The sequence below is a fragment of the Neodiprion virginianus genome, chromosome 7, assembly GCF_021901495.1.
Source record: "Neodiprion virginianus isolate iyNeoVirg1 chromosome 7, iyNeoVirg1.1, whole genome shotgun sequence".
NCBI lineage: Eukaryota > Metazoa > Arthropoda > Insecta > Hymenoptera > Diprionidae > Neodiprion > Neodiprion virginianus.
The window spans coordinates 22372402-22386708 of NC_060883.1; the positions used below are offsets into that span (position 1 = coordinate 22372402).

The following is a 14307-nucleotide window of genomic DNA, read 5'->3' on the forward strand; positions in this document are numbered from 1 at the left end:
TCGCATCATTCTGCTTCTCCTCTCACCCCCCTCATCAAGATTATACCCGCCGATGTTAATACGAAAGGAAATTAAGCTGTCAACTTGTGATTTCACATTTTGTAAATATCCCGTCAGGGATGGGTGCGGTGGATGAGCTTCTTGCCCCGAATTATTTCCTCCGAGGTGGTTGTCGTTAATTCAGAAACGACAGATATAAGTCGAGGATCAGTCAGAAAACGCAGTCTTTGAATTTAACGATCAGAAAAGCCTGTTTCGTGAATTTTTAAAGCTATAGGAAAGTCTCGTGGGGGTAAAAAAGTAAAAAAATAAGGATTTATATATAAGGAAATTTTATATCATTAATTATCCATTTTGCATTACCGTAAATATCGAGACTTTACATATTATACGCGTAGAAGGAATCGACTTTTCTATGTAAAAAGCGATAAGAGAATTTTTTTTAAATATTAATCTGTATTATTATATAAAAACTTTTCTTACACCCAGGGATTTAAAATTTTCCACATTATTCTTTTTCATTTTCGACGGAAAATTATTTTACAATATTTAAAGATACCCGAGGGAATTTTTCAGCACGGTGGTATGAAAAATGTCGTTAAATTATGTATCCAAGTAATTAGCAAACTGACTAATTCTCCGTTGTATAATTTCGAATGAATTTTCTCACCGCTGTATTCGTCAAATTAATCCTCTTGTGCAGATGCGCGAAATAAATTCGCGCGTGATAAATTAATATCGTACTATTAGTGAAATTATTCTATACCCATAATGCATACATTCGTTTATCAATATATATATATATATATATATATAGATATCCTGATGTACGATCAATTGGGCGAAATGAAATTGAAACGGTAACAACGATAACGACTCGAAAGTCATTCTCGTTGAAATTAATTATCACTATTGCCGGCAGTTCCTACGACTCTCTTGATTTTGTTGCACCTCGTACTGTACGAGAATACCATTTAAATTATACGAGTCCTGCGCATTGCATTTCAGTTGCCAAGAATTTTGCACTTTCGGCATTCGTAAATATAATATACGCATACAGCTAGGCTGTAAATGCTGTAAATTATTTATTTGGGTACTTTTCTTTTCAATTATTTTTGTTCTTCCTTTCTTCTCGATCTTTTAATTGTTTATTCTCTGGTATTTCTCCTCTTTTTTTTTTCAATTAATTCATACTTTTCTCCTTGCAACGTTGTACACACTATGTATACATATATGCACATACGTATGCATATATACGTATTAGCATCCGGCGACGTCGTTGCCGGTCGAGCAATTAAAGTTAACCCCCTCGTCTTAATTCAACTTACACATATATACATATGTATGTATATATACATTAATATAAATACTGGAACGGGTCTTGAATTCGCGTCGGTAATTTAAGAGAGAGCTATTAATTGTCTGGCGCCAGGAGGACTCGCGATTTTTAGAATTACATCCCTTAAATTACGCCCGATGTGTGCTGTGCATATTTTATACGTAGAACATTGTTATACAGTTTGATAAATGTTCGATATGTACTATATTGGGCCGGGTTTTTTCAACTTTTTTTTTTTTTCATTTCTTACGTAACCTTGGAAAATTTAATTTTCAGCCTCAAACACCCGTGTCCTAACTGTGTAAAAATAATTTCGCGTAGCAGTGGCGAAATTTTTTCTCAAAGAATATTTGATTATCTAGAAAATGAAACCAAAAACAGCTTCCTAATTTGTACAGCTTTCGAGATATTTTTCTTAATAGAGTGTTTGAAAAATTCAAACCGGATGAAAAACCTTTTAGAAATTTAATATCGAATTCCGATTTCGCAAGGCTTCGTTTGAGACTAAGAACTAACTTTTCGAAGGGTATGTAAGCAATAAAAAAAAATGTACATAATATTTAAAACGATCGTTGAATCTATCTCGTTAAAAATGAAAAAAAAAACAAAAATGAAAACGTTTTTCCCACTTCCGATTCTTGTTAATTCTCTCTTCTTTATTTTATTTATTTTTTTTTCTTTCGTTGTCCCCATTCCGTTATCGCGACTTAACACCGGCGGCATCCGCAGAACCACTTTCGGGCTGACCTCCGGTTATCTCATCTCCCGATGGTCCCAATGTCATGAAAGTGTCACACAGGCCATGTTTCTGCCTTACTCAGAGGGTAGGGATGTATTATCATGGCGTATTACCTGAAGCCTGTATATACCTAAACATCGTTATCTCGGAATAGGATAAAGAAGCGGGCGTATCTTATTTGGCCAAACACTGAGGAGAGTCGTTAAAGAACCATATCGGTTGGGCAGGTACACCAGTGAGTCACCATAGAACTCTTGCGATATTACGGTTATCATCGTATAAGTCTGGCGGTTTGCCACAAACATCTTTTATCTTTTCTCTTTTCCCTTTTCTCTCTTCTTCATTCTCCACAGTCTATTATAAGTTCTTCTCACGCGGCTAACTTGCTGCTGGTGTGCTCGTGACGATGCTTGGGTTCGCAGTACCCGAAAGACCTTAACCCTCCGCTCACCGATGATTCATATACATAGGTATATATAAACTTGTGACAATGACTCATCGCCTGAAGGTTTTCCCAAACGGCAAATAAAGCGAATGAAAGTCATAAAAATTAAATTTAAAAATAATTTAAAGACATCGCTTTGAGTCTGCGGTAAAAATCGAGGAACGATAAGTCGAGGTATGATCAGTCTATCGAGGTGGTCGAATTTGCACGGCTCTTCAGTCTTTGCATATGTGTACGGGGTAAAAATAATTGCTTGATTTTTTTTTTTTTTTCCCCCCTCTTCGAACAATTATTTACACACTCTGTTATTCTCGAAGTTTCAGTATTTTTACAATGTCGTGCCTCGTTTTTCGTAATTCCAACAATATTCAAACAGTTTTTTTTTTTTTTTAACGATACCTCTTTTACTGAATTTTTCTAGTTACCGTAACAAATGAAATTTTCCTCAGTGTAGCACGATTTTTTTTTTTTTTTCATATAATCTTGCAGTTCGTTGTCAACAGGTGTGAAAAATTCTCACTACCTGCAAAATTTTCCGCTCGGTGATTTGTACTCGTAGAATGTAGAATAGAATGGAGAATAGAGTAATGGAATAGAATAGAATAGAATGGAACGAGTTGGAACAGTAATTGTGACACGGAGAATAAACCTGTACTTATTATACGTATATATTACACACACGGAGATTCGTTATTATCCAGACGAGGAACGAAGGCGTGCAAATGTGCATTCAGGGATGCGTGCAATGCAGTGTATATATTTATTTCCATGGGAATTCCACCGATCCTCGCAATTTCTAATTTCGTTTAAAAATGTATAATTTTTTGGCTCGATTTTTGTTCATTTTTTTTTTTTTTGGCACGGTCAACTTTTTTTTTTTTCATCAACTTCACAACGAAACCGATCCATAAATGTTCCAAGTGACGAAGAGAAGTTTTGAGTATTCTTCGCGAATTTTCAGATCGTTTGAACAATGTTTTGGTTTGGCGACTAAAAAAATTTCAAGTGTTGGAAAAAATGGAAAAAAATTTAAAATTTTGAAAAAGGTTCTTTTCAAAATCACTCTCAATAATTGTAAATTGTTAATCAGTTTCACAAGGATTTGAAAAAATCCGGGGTACTGTTTCAGGGTTGGGACAGTTGCAGAAAAAATTTGGAAAAAGAATGAAAAATAGTGAGAGTCGGACGTTGGTAGAATTCGCATGGAATTTCCCATATTCGACGTAAAGTTGCGAACTGCACACGGATCGCGTTTGTAATCGTAGAAGGTATAGTGAACGACCTGAAACTCTGCACCGCGTCCAACGTGACAAAGGATTAGCCAACGACCGCGGAGTTACACAGATGTAGGTACATGTATAGAGGGTATTCCGTGCCAACTCCACCTGGGTCTGATCCTCGACCTCTCTGATTTGGCTCATGATTTTTTACATCATTGTTTTGAAGGCACTAAAAGACACTCGGGTTTTATTTTTATCGATGTGATTGAATCGATTTATCTACAATTTTTAAAAACAGACGTATCGATCGACACAATTTAAAAATCTGAAGTAATGTAGGATAATCTTGTTTCATGCGTGAAAATTTTCAAGATTTGAAAGGGATGAATTTCGATAAAAAAAAAAGTTGATTCCTTCGAGAATTAAAACAATTGTGTAAAAAAATAAAAAAGAGGTGAAGGGTCAGAGCCAGGTCGAGTCGGCACGGAATGCCCTGTACGTATACCGTCTGTATACTCACGATGTGCGCTGTCTCTCTTTCTCTCTCTCTCTCTCTCTCGACGTCCACGTGCTTTTATGCTTCTTGACGTGAACCGGGTCCTGTGTTCCAGTCTATTTCGCCGGAAGTGTGCAAGATCGAGAAGCTGAATCTCGCTGCCTGTTTGTTTATTATATGTACATACATACAAGTATATGCATATATATGTACTTTGCGTTACGCGCGGCAATTATTAGTAGGCGTATAAAAAAATCAGGATATAAACATTTACGTTGCTGATTTATCGATGGAAAAATCAACGATTTAACACATCGTGCGTGTATAATTGTAAAGTGTACAATAAACGCAAGTATTTCCTTTCTTGGGGTGAGGTTGAAGTTCCGAAAGTGCCTAATTCCACGATCAATCGGCGGCGAAACTTGACGTAAAGAAATCAAACTTTGAAGAAACAACAAATCTTCGAATGGTCGGAAAACCTACGGCTCAAACTTTCGAAATTCAAGATTACGATAATTCAAGTTACGATAGAGCAAAGTTTCCGAAAAATAAAGTTTCGATGGAGTAGAATTCGGAAAATTAAAATATACTCACACAGCTTAATTCACTCGACGAGTGGGTGAAAAATATTAGAAACACCGAAAATCGGAACGACCAGGATGCCGAACGTAAAAATATCGAAAATCCAAAACAAAGAAGGATCAAAGTGGTGAAATTTCACCGAGCCAGAGATTCACGGAACCGAAAATCTTGGATCATTCGAAATTTTCACGTTCGTCAAAGTTTCGACTTCTTTACTTCGAGTTTCGCCACCAAATAATTCGGAATTTCAACCCCGCCGCTTTGACTTCTTCAAATTCTCACCTGGATGTAATCAATGTTCATATTTATAAAGAAAAAATAGTAATTTTGTTTATCGTTTTTTTTTTTTTTTTTCTCACATTTTACAACTGTACTCACAGACTTCGGAGTTTGACTTTTATCATAATAGGCTCGGTGATTCTAGGATCTTCCATCCCGAGGAATGCCTTGAAGGCATAGTTTTTCTTTACTTTAAGAGCGAGTAATATAAGGGGGGCGAGGTGAGGAGAGATGGGGGAATGTTTGTAGAGTAGTAAAAGTGCTGCACGGAACCTGGATGGCCTGGGTGTATAAACCTTTATATGCGTATAGGTGTTGTGCGTATATATATATATATATATATAAGCTGCTGGCTGCCGTTGCCCAGAGCGTGTTCAATTATGACGTTTGCCTGAGATAAAAGTTGGTAAAATCTTATCTGTGTAAAAGCATACCATACGTGTCAGCGTTGAACCATGCGAACAAAGACCGGGGTAATGACACGGGGTATATACATTTCAATATCTAGGGTAGTATTACATTTTATGTGATATTTTATGTAAAACGAAGATATATGTGTGTGTGTGTGTATATGCACTTTTGCACTTTTGTACGTATGGTACTCGGAAGAAATTTTATGGTGTAATATTACAAGCTGGGTCGGAGAAATTGAAACTCTTTTATTGATATGCATTTATAAAGGAGTCTCGACCTCGAGAGCGAAGAAGAAGAAGATATTTTGTCCACTTGTACGTAGAAAAGTGCAAGTGTTGTTATACATGCACGAGTATAACGATGAACGTATACAATAATCGTTACGGTTGGGTTGCAAGATACGAAAGTTTGTCTACCGTCTGCCGATAGGGAATTAAATAATGATAAAAGGATAATCGCAATTACACGTTCTCGAATGACAGATTAAAGTCGATATTCGAATTTCCTCGAAGTTACGTTATAGGCATTACACCATGTACCATGCACGAACGTACATCTAGAGTTATGCAATGATCGTTTGATTTTTTTTCTTTTTTTTTTTTTTCCTTCTTATTTTAAATCTAATTCAAAGAATGTATTAGATTATATTATGAATTTTGAGAAACTCGTATCGTTATTATTGTTGTTGATATTACTAATGCCATTATTTTTCAATTCGATTTTCGATTTTATCTCGTTTCATGCTCTTGTATATAATTACGCAGATATACACGGAGGCTATTAATGTCCGATAATAATTCAGCGTGCACTGAAAGGAATTTTAAGTTCCGGTTACCGCTCAGTCCTTGATTATTTTCATATTTTACCACGATCGGAAAATATAGTTCTAGGTAGAAAATGAAAATTAGTTTTCTAGCTTGCTATTCTTTCTCATTACGATCACTGTTGCTATATTTTATTGCAACTGTTGCGAAAGAAATTGACGTTAAAGCCTTGTTTAACTAAAAAAGTAGAGTAAGCCTCACAAACTGATTTTGCGTTGCAATAATTTAGGCGTACCTCGTTTTTCGTAATTCCAACGATATTCAAACATTTTTTTTTTTCGCGATACCTGTTTTACTCAATTTTACTCAGTGTGCAATATATTTTGTAATTTATAGAATACGAACATTTCTTTTTTTTTAAATAATTATCTACTGTGATATAACGACCGAGGCGAGAGAAATATTTTCTTCAAATCGTTTCGTCACATACTATGCTATGTATATTCCATATATATATATATATATATATGTATCTATACGCACGTTGAATAAAACATTATCTTCAATCTTCACGTTCAATGTCACCACCACGAAATATATATATATGTATATTATGGGTATCGTTAACAGCCGCTTGCAGCAACTATACTGTATATTATAGCCCGAAGCAGCAGTGTGGATTCGTAGATTTTGAGATCGAACAGGTCATATATCCGATATGTTAGGTTATTTATACAAGTACAATGTGTGCGATGGAAATACAGATGTAACATGTAAAATAGTCCGACGTAGGAGCTGGACGTACGTTAATGTTGAATAATAGGTTTTCAGTGTCTCGCTACCTTTTTTTTTTTTTTTTCTAATATCAAAAGTGCAACGAGTTTCCTTTTGTAGGGAAATTTTATTACGTCCATGATCGACGTAGGTATCGTTTGTGTTTCACCCACGCCGCACGAGTCGTTGGGTCATTGGCACGCGGGATTTACTTCGAAAGGAAACTCGATCCGGTTTTGATTGAAGAAAAAAAAAAAATAAATAAAACAGCGAGCCACTGGAAATCCATTAACGAACATTACTCTATGTACAATGTGTATTAGATGATTTTCATAACGGTTTTTTTTTATCAAATTTTCTTCCATTACGCGTATATTGATGGTAAAACCTTTCTAAACGATCCGTGCATTCGCCGAGAGTAATATATCCGAAGGTATCGAATTTCATATTATGCATATGTATACGTTAAATATGCATGCGAATTCTCGAGTCGAAGATTAGAAGGTGATAATAACACGGTAAACCGACCTGCATTATCGTGCAGTTTTTCGTCTTATATAACGTATATAATAATGTCTATAATAACGTAACAGCTTGTACGATGCAATACGACGCTTGATTTTACCTCAGCTATACATATATACATACATATATATATATTTAAAGCGTGTATATGTGTATTTGTCATACAAGTACATGGCCAGGGTGTAGAAAAGAAATCGTACAATGAACGACAATAGATTCGCAATTCTAAGCGACACGCATATGTATACATACAAAGATCCGTACACACAATGTACCGTATATTAAACTAAAAATCAATCCTATCGAGTGTGGGGAACATCTGTCGTTTTTATCAAGCTCTTCACGTACACTTGTAACACTCACGCATCTGTAAGTAAGGTTGAATAGTTTGAAAATTAAATATGTACAAGGAATGAACAGTTGAAAAAAGAAATAATACTCTCCACTGCAAAAATTGCGTTAGGCGTCTTTTACATCGCGATTAGTAACAGCGGGGTAATTTTTCTCAGATTTTTCTCTCCGTGCAGGTATTTTTTTTTTTTTTTAGGGATGGCGCGGAAAGTTGAGAAAAGAAAAACTCGAACTATCCTCTACATTTCGTTCACGTGCGAAAATCATCTTGTCTTGTGTACTCTGTATGTACATGTACCGTATAAGCATATACATGTATATATATATATATGTATGGTGTGTGTAATGTACGCGTGATGCGAGACGATGTATAGAAGATGTAGAAGAATATCGCAGATGCGATGAAAATTTTTTAATTTTTTTTCTTTCTCTCTCTCTTCGATTATTTTTTCCCACCAACGTTTACAAGGATATTATTATTGTTGTTGCTGTTGTTGTCGTTGTTGCTGTTGTTGTTATTATTATTATTATTATATAACGACGCGATAAGCCTTGCGGAGATCGGGTCTTGAAGGGCCGCGGGGGGAACCGGAGGACAATTGATCCTCCTCATTGCCCGAGAGCAATTTTACACCACTTGGCGAAGGGGTGTCCTTTAATATACCTTGTGCAACTCCTCGTCCCGCTATTCACATCGTCGTTCGTTCGGCGTAGCTGAGATCGCGAAGGGCTAAACGGGGGAGGGTGTGGGGGGCTTTAAGCGACGTCGATCTAGACTTCCGGTACAATTTTCCCATTCAATTCTCTCCCCTTTCCTCCCTCCCTCCCCCCCCCCCCCCTTTCTATAGTGTATTTACGTCTATCTACACGTGTGTAGGTAATAACACATACAGGCGATATGTATGTGTGTGTAACCATCTCGTCGATATTGTTATGTACGAGCGTGTGTGCGTGTGTGTGTGTGTATGTATAAATGTAAAGACAGAGAGAAGGGGAGAGAGTGCGTGAATAAGCAGAGCTGTATAACCTTTCTCGAATTTCGATCTCACCCTTCGAGAAGAAGAGGACCACAGATCCTCTTTCTTCCAGCTGCTTTCAGCTTTCGGCTTTCAGCTTTGAGCTTCAAGAGTTATTATTACTTCACCTATATATATATATATATATATATATATTTCTTTTTTGCAAGAATTTGTCGATTCTTCACATCAAATTGGTCATTCTGTTTATTGGATATTTTTCCCCGACCGCACGTGTCGTTGATTAATTAATTCAGAAGAAAAATATGTCGTTGAAATTCTTTACCGCCTATCCGAATCACGCTTTTGTTGTGTGGGAAAAATTTTCTATGCCTTCTAGAAATCGTTGACGAATGACTTTTTTTTTTTTTATTATTCAACTTTTAAACGAAATCTCAGTGTTCGACTTCTGCGCGGCGAAGACGTTGAATTAGTTTGCAAAATTTTCAACGTTTCGTATCACATAACCTCGCAGTAGTGTATTACCGTGTTAAAGATTTTTACATAATATATTGTATATTAAAATTATATAATAATTATGCACGTAATATACGCGTGTCAGGTGGAGAGTGGGAGCTGAGTGGATTTTGATAAATTAGTCTTATAATTAGGGATGGGGGGAGGTGGGTGGGGATGAACGAAGGGTGTAACAGGCAGGCTCAACGAGTGTTTCTAACGCGTATCGGACCCGTGGGAAGAGGGGGATGGCGGGGGGAAGCTGCGGCGGAAGTGGAAGTGAGTCGATCAGTCTTTCGCGGTTCGCTGACTTCGCACGAACACGTCCAGAATCGAAAGATCTTCCGGCAATATGCGGTGTATGAATTGTTGTACACGTCTATGTAACATCATATTCCGTCATTTATCCCTTCCGTTACAGCTAGATGAAATTTATCAAATATATATATATTTTCAGCACTATGTTTGGTCGACATTGTTTGAACGGTCTGACAATTATCGAAAATTTCTCAAAACTTGTACTTTTTACTTGAAACATTTCTATACCGGTTCCATTGTGGAGAAATTTTTGACTTTCTTTTTTTTTTTTTTTTATCAACTTCATAACGAAACTGGTCTATAAATGTTTAAAGTGACGAATAGAAGTTTTGAGAATTTGTAGATCGTTTAAACAATGTTTCAGTTGTTGATGAAAGTAATAAAAAGTGGTAAAAGAAAATAGAAAGAAAATTTGCTCGTTGCGGGGCGGGTCTTGAAATGTTTGGAAATGTAAATACAGTTTTTTTAATCTTTTTTTCAGAATTTTACAAAAAGCCTCTTGTCAAAATCAATGTCAATATTTCGCGTGACTAATGCCAAAAGGGCGTACTACAGCAGTTAGATAGGGATCCATGCCAAAAGGGCGTATAAAAAAATTTTTTTTTGCCATTCGACTTAAAATCACTCGAAACGTAAAGATCTGCAAAAAAAAATTTTTCGATGTACTAACGCCAAAAGGGCGTATCTCAAGATATACGCCCTTTTGGCTTTAGGAAATTGCCGGCCTAAAGCCAAAAGGGCGTATAAAAAAAATCAAGATTTTTCAAAATTTTGAATAAAAATTGCATATTATTGAGTAAGGAATAAATTAGAAATTATTATCAAAAAAATAATACGCCCTTTTGGCTTTATAACTTGAGATATACGCCCTTTTGGCTTTGAAAATTTTTTTTTCATTTTTAGGCTTAGAATATATTGACAAAACGATTGGCACAAAAAAAAAAATTATACGCCCTTTTGGTTTTGAAAAGCCAAAAGGGCGTACAATTTTTATACGCCCTTTTGGCATTAGTCACGCGATTTGTGAATAATGATTCAGTTGAATAAAAAATGTGAAGGAATTCGGGGTACTGTTTCAGAACTGGTACAATTGCAGCAAGAATTTTGAACAAAATTAAAAATGGCGAAATTCTTATCTTGTTGTCAGGTAAAAATTAATAGAAACCGAATGTCAAATATTTTAATGCAGGTTTTTGTTTACACCTTCTTTTCGTCGTTTTTATGCGCAAGAAATTTTCAGAATTTTGTCTGATCTGCGATAGTGGTAAAAAAAAAAATAAATAAACAAACAAACAAACAAATAAATCCAGCAGTATAATTATTGTACGCTGAACATTTACAGTTTAATGGACAAAATTTAATCGAACACGATGGGTATTTTTTTTTTTTTTTCTTTTACTTCGTTTTTTGTGTTTCTGTTTTTCTTCTTCTGAAATTTTTCAAATTACGATCTATTGATGCGAACGAACGTTCGAACTAGATGAAACCGTCCGAACACTGTTCTTCTCTCGTCTTCTTTTACCGCGAGGATCTAGAGGCGAGATTTTTTTGTCGGTTTTACGAGCCCTTCGTTTATGTTATATTATACGACGATCGACAGCAGACGACACGTGTGCAGTTCAGTGTTACGATACCAACAGCTTACGGACACATAAATTACAACAAATAGCGTGGATCTGAGATATATGATGGAAGAAATTAGGCAACCGGTTGATGCCCTGATTTATCACTTGATTACGCTACGGTGCCTTCTGTTATTTTACAAATTTTATTAGACGATAAATAGATTACAGCTTGTTGTTACATTCTGTGAAGGAGGATAATTTTCTACTCGTCCGGTAATGTGAGTGAAATATTTAGGATATGAAAACGAGTAAAGTTGAAGGTAATAAAAGAGATATTAAAAAATAACAGTCGTGTAAATTTTAAGCTACGAATTGTTAGCGGAACGTGAAAAAATTGGGTATGTAAATTTTTTATTCTTGTTGTAATCGGGATTAATATTTTTCGTAACGCGTAAGAAGGCGAAGGAACGAAGTTTTTTTTTTTTTTTATACACTTCGACAGTTTTTGATAACGTTGACGTTTGAAAGAATAGATTGAAGTCGTTAATTGATCTTGTTGAAAGTTGACCAACGGGGATAGAAATTGAATAAGAGACTAATTTGAGGGTTTATTCGAAGCGTTTAAGCTTAATAGTCACGATTAAGCCATGGTTAAATAGTTTCAGTGACGACGACGATGAAGAAGAATTGTGGCTAATTGGTTAGAAAAAAATTGGAAATTCGATTATCCCAATACATGTACATACGTATATCAGAGTGTTTCTCTTGGAAGCAGTGTTGTTTTTTTTTTTTTGTTTCTACTTCTCTTACTTGAAATATTTGTTCCGAATATTAAATAAAAAAAAAAAATTTCTCGATTTTTAAACAAAAGGGAAACTCAAAGTTTCCCCATTTAAACGGTACGAGGGAGATTTGTAATTACTATTTATTTCTATAAAAATTTTTTTTTCACTTTGGTTGCCGCCAAGTCGCTTTTATTTATGCGATCTTGATCCTGAAAGTGTTGGAAAAATCGGGAAAAAAATCTAGAATACTTTTTAGAGTTAGAAAAACCAAAACCAAGAGCATAAGCGTTCAGACTCTGGTCGAATTGTCATGGAATGCCTCGTATGTAATATATGTGCGTCTGTTGTACGAAGAAAAGAAAAGAAAAATAGAAATTAATTGCTTAGCAAGAAAACGCTCTAATATTGTATACATACACACGTAGAATGTGTAACACGTATAATAATTTGTATACACGATGGCCACTTATAATTCCATTTAAATACCAATATTATCGCGGTTAGAAACGTTAAGATTCGACCGTCGTCTCAGCTCCGTGGAATGTTGTTCGCGATTTTACCGCCTTAGCCGAGGCGCATCTCGACGCCTCGTTGCTGCTGCACATGCATGCGGTATATACATATTATAAATATAAATATATATATATATACATATATATATATGCAAGGCTGTGTATAGGTCGGAAACTTGAATCTTTGCGTACGTAGCCTTCTTCCTCTTCTTCTTCTTCTTCTTCTTCTTCTTTAGCCATGCATCTCGGAGATTTTACCGCACAGTATGCAGTGATACAGAATATTCTGCTCTGATCTCATCCGTAAGCTTCTCGCTTCTCCTTTTTCACTCTTGTACTTATTCTTTTTTTTTTTTATATACGATAACTCTCTTTCTCTCTCTTTATTATATATCACGTTGCACATTATTTATACGTTTGATATAATTCAATACATTGAACAATGTCCTCCCCCTCCTCCCTCTCTCTCTCTTTTGTTCTTTCAACACCCTTTGGCCTTTCACTCGAATTTAAACCGCAAAATCGAAACCCGAGAAAAGTGTAGAAATGTGAAATTTCTCACAAAGTTTGATATTTACTATCCTCAAGTGAAATGTAAAAATTTGTTCCATATTGAAACTGAATGGTAACGTAAAAAGTTGAATTTAATTAAAATTGAAAATTATTTCTTTAGGGAATATTATTCATTTTATTATTATTATTATTATTATTATTAAGGTATATGCGTATAAACGAATTCTGCAGACGAGGTTTGATATTTGAAAATACATATTGTAGAATTGATTATTATTTCACGTAGTTACAATAATATGACATGACGTGACCGACGCGTATTTCCTGGAGGACATACCGATCACCGACGACGAATTCTATGTATATATAATTGTGCATTGTTGTGCCGTGCAAAAATTATACATCGAGCGAGAGACATTCCGAACTATTGTCCGTGAGGTTTGCTCGTCAAGAGAGAAGACGAGGAGCTTTCGTCGAAAGCCGGCTTCGTTGTACCTAAATTCGAGTTTCTCTGCAGGTCTGATAATATGTACGGATAAAAATCTTCGAGTTTTGCAAAATTGCAAATTGAAAATCGCTGGTGAATAGGAAGAAAAGACGGAAAAAAAAACAAAAAAACAAAAAGAAACAGATGTTGCTTCTTCGTCAGACTTAGTTTCTTTTTTACTCAATCTGGTATATTATATTATATTTATATAATATAAAAAAAACCCGACGATCGTTTTGTAATTTACGTCGCGCTACGAATCGTTTATACAGACCTGTATTATATTATCATTACGAACGGACGATTGTTTAATTTTAGAGTATTCACGACAGACGACGCGGTGATTATTTTTTCTTTTCTATTCTTTTGTCATTTCTGGTTATTATTAGACCGGGGATCAATTTTATCGTAGTTATTATACCTCCTCCTGCTCAAACGACGATATCACTTCGTAGTAAAATTGCTCCGCCATTGACAGATCGATTTTTAAAGATGTTCCGTCGCCATCCTCGTCCTCCTCTTCATCCTCCTCATCCTCGCGCTCTTCGGTTTCCTCCTCGTTCATCTCATCGGCACTGTAATCCTTTATCACTATGCTGCGACGCGATAGCATCTCGATTGCACTACTCTTCACCATCTCCATGACTATTGTCGCGATTTTTTACAAATATACACATACATATATATATATATATATATTATACGCATACATGTATAAACAATCGTT

The 14307-nt window shown here is 35.6% G+C and overlaps 1 protein-coding gene across 10 annotated transcripts in view; it reads right to left on the minus strand.

Moving 5' to 3' along the window:
- LOC124309536 (dystrophin, isoforms A/C/F/G/H-like) overlaps nt 1-14307 on the minus strand; it is a 306902-nt gene that overhangs the window by 7101 nt on the left and 285494 nt on the right. The window lies entirely within an intron of this gene.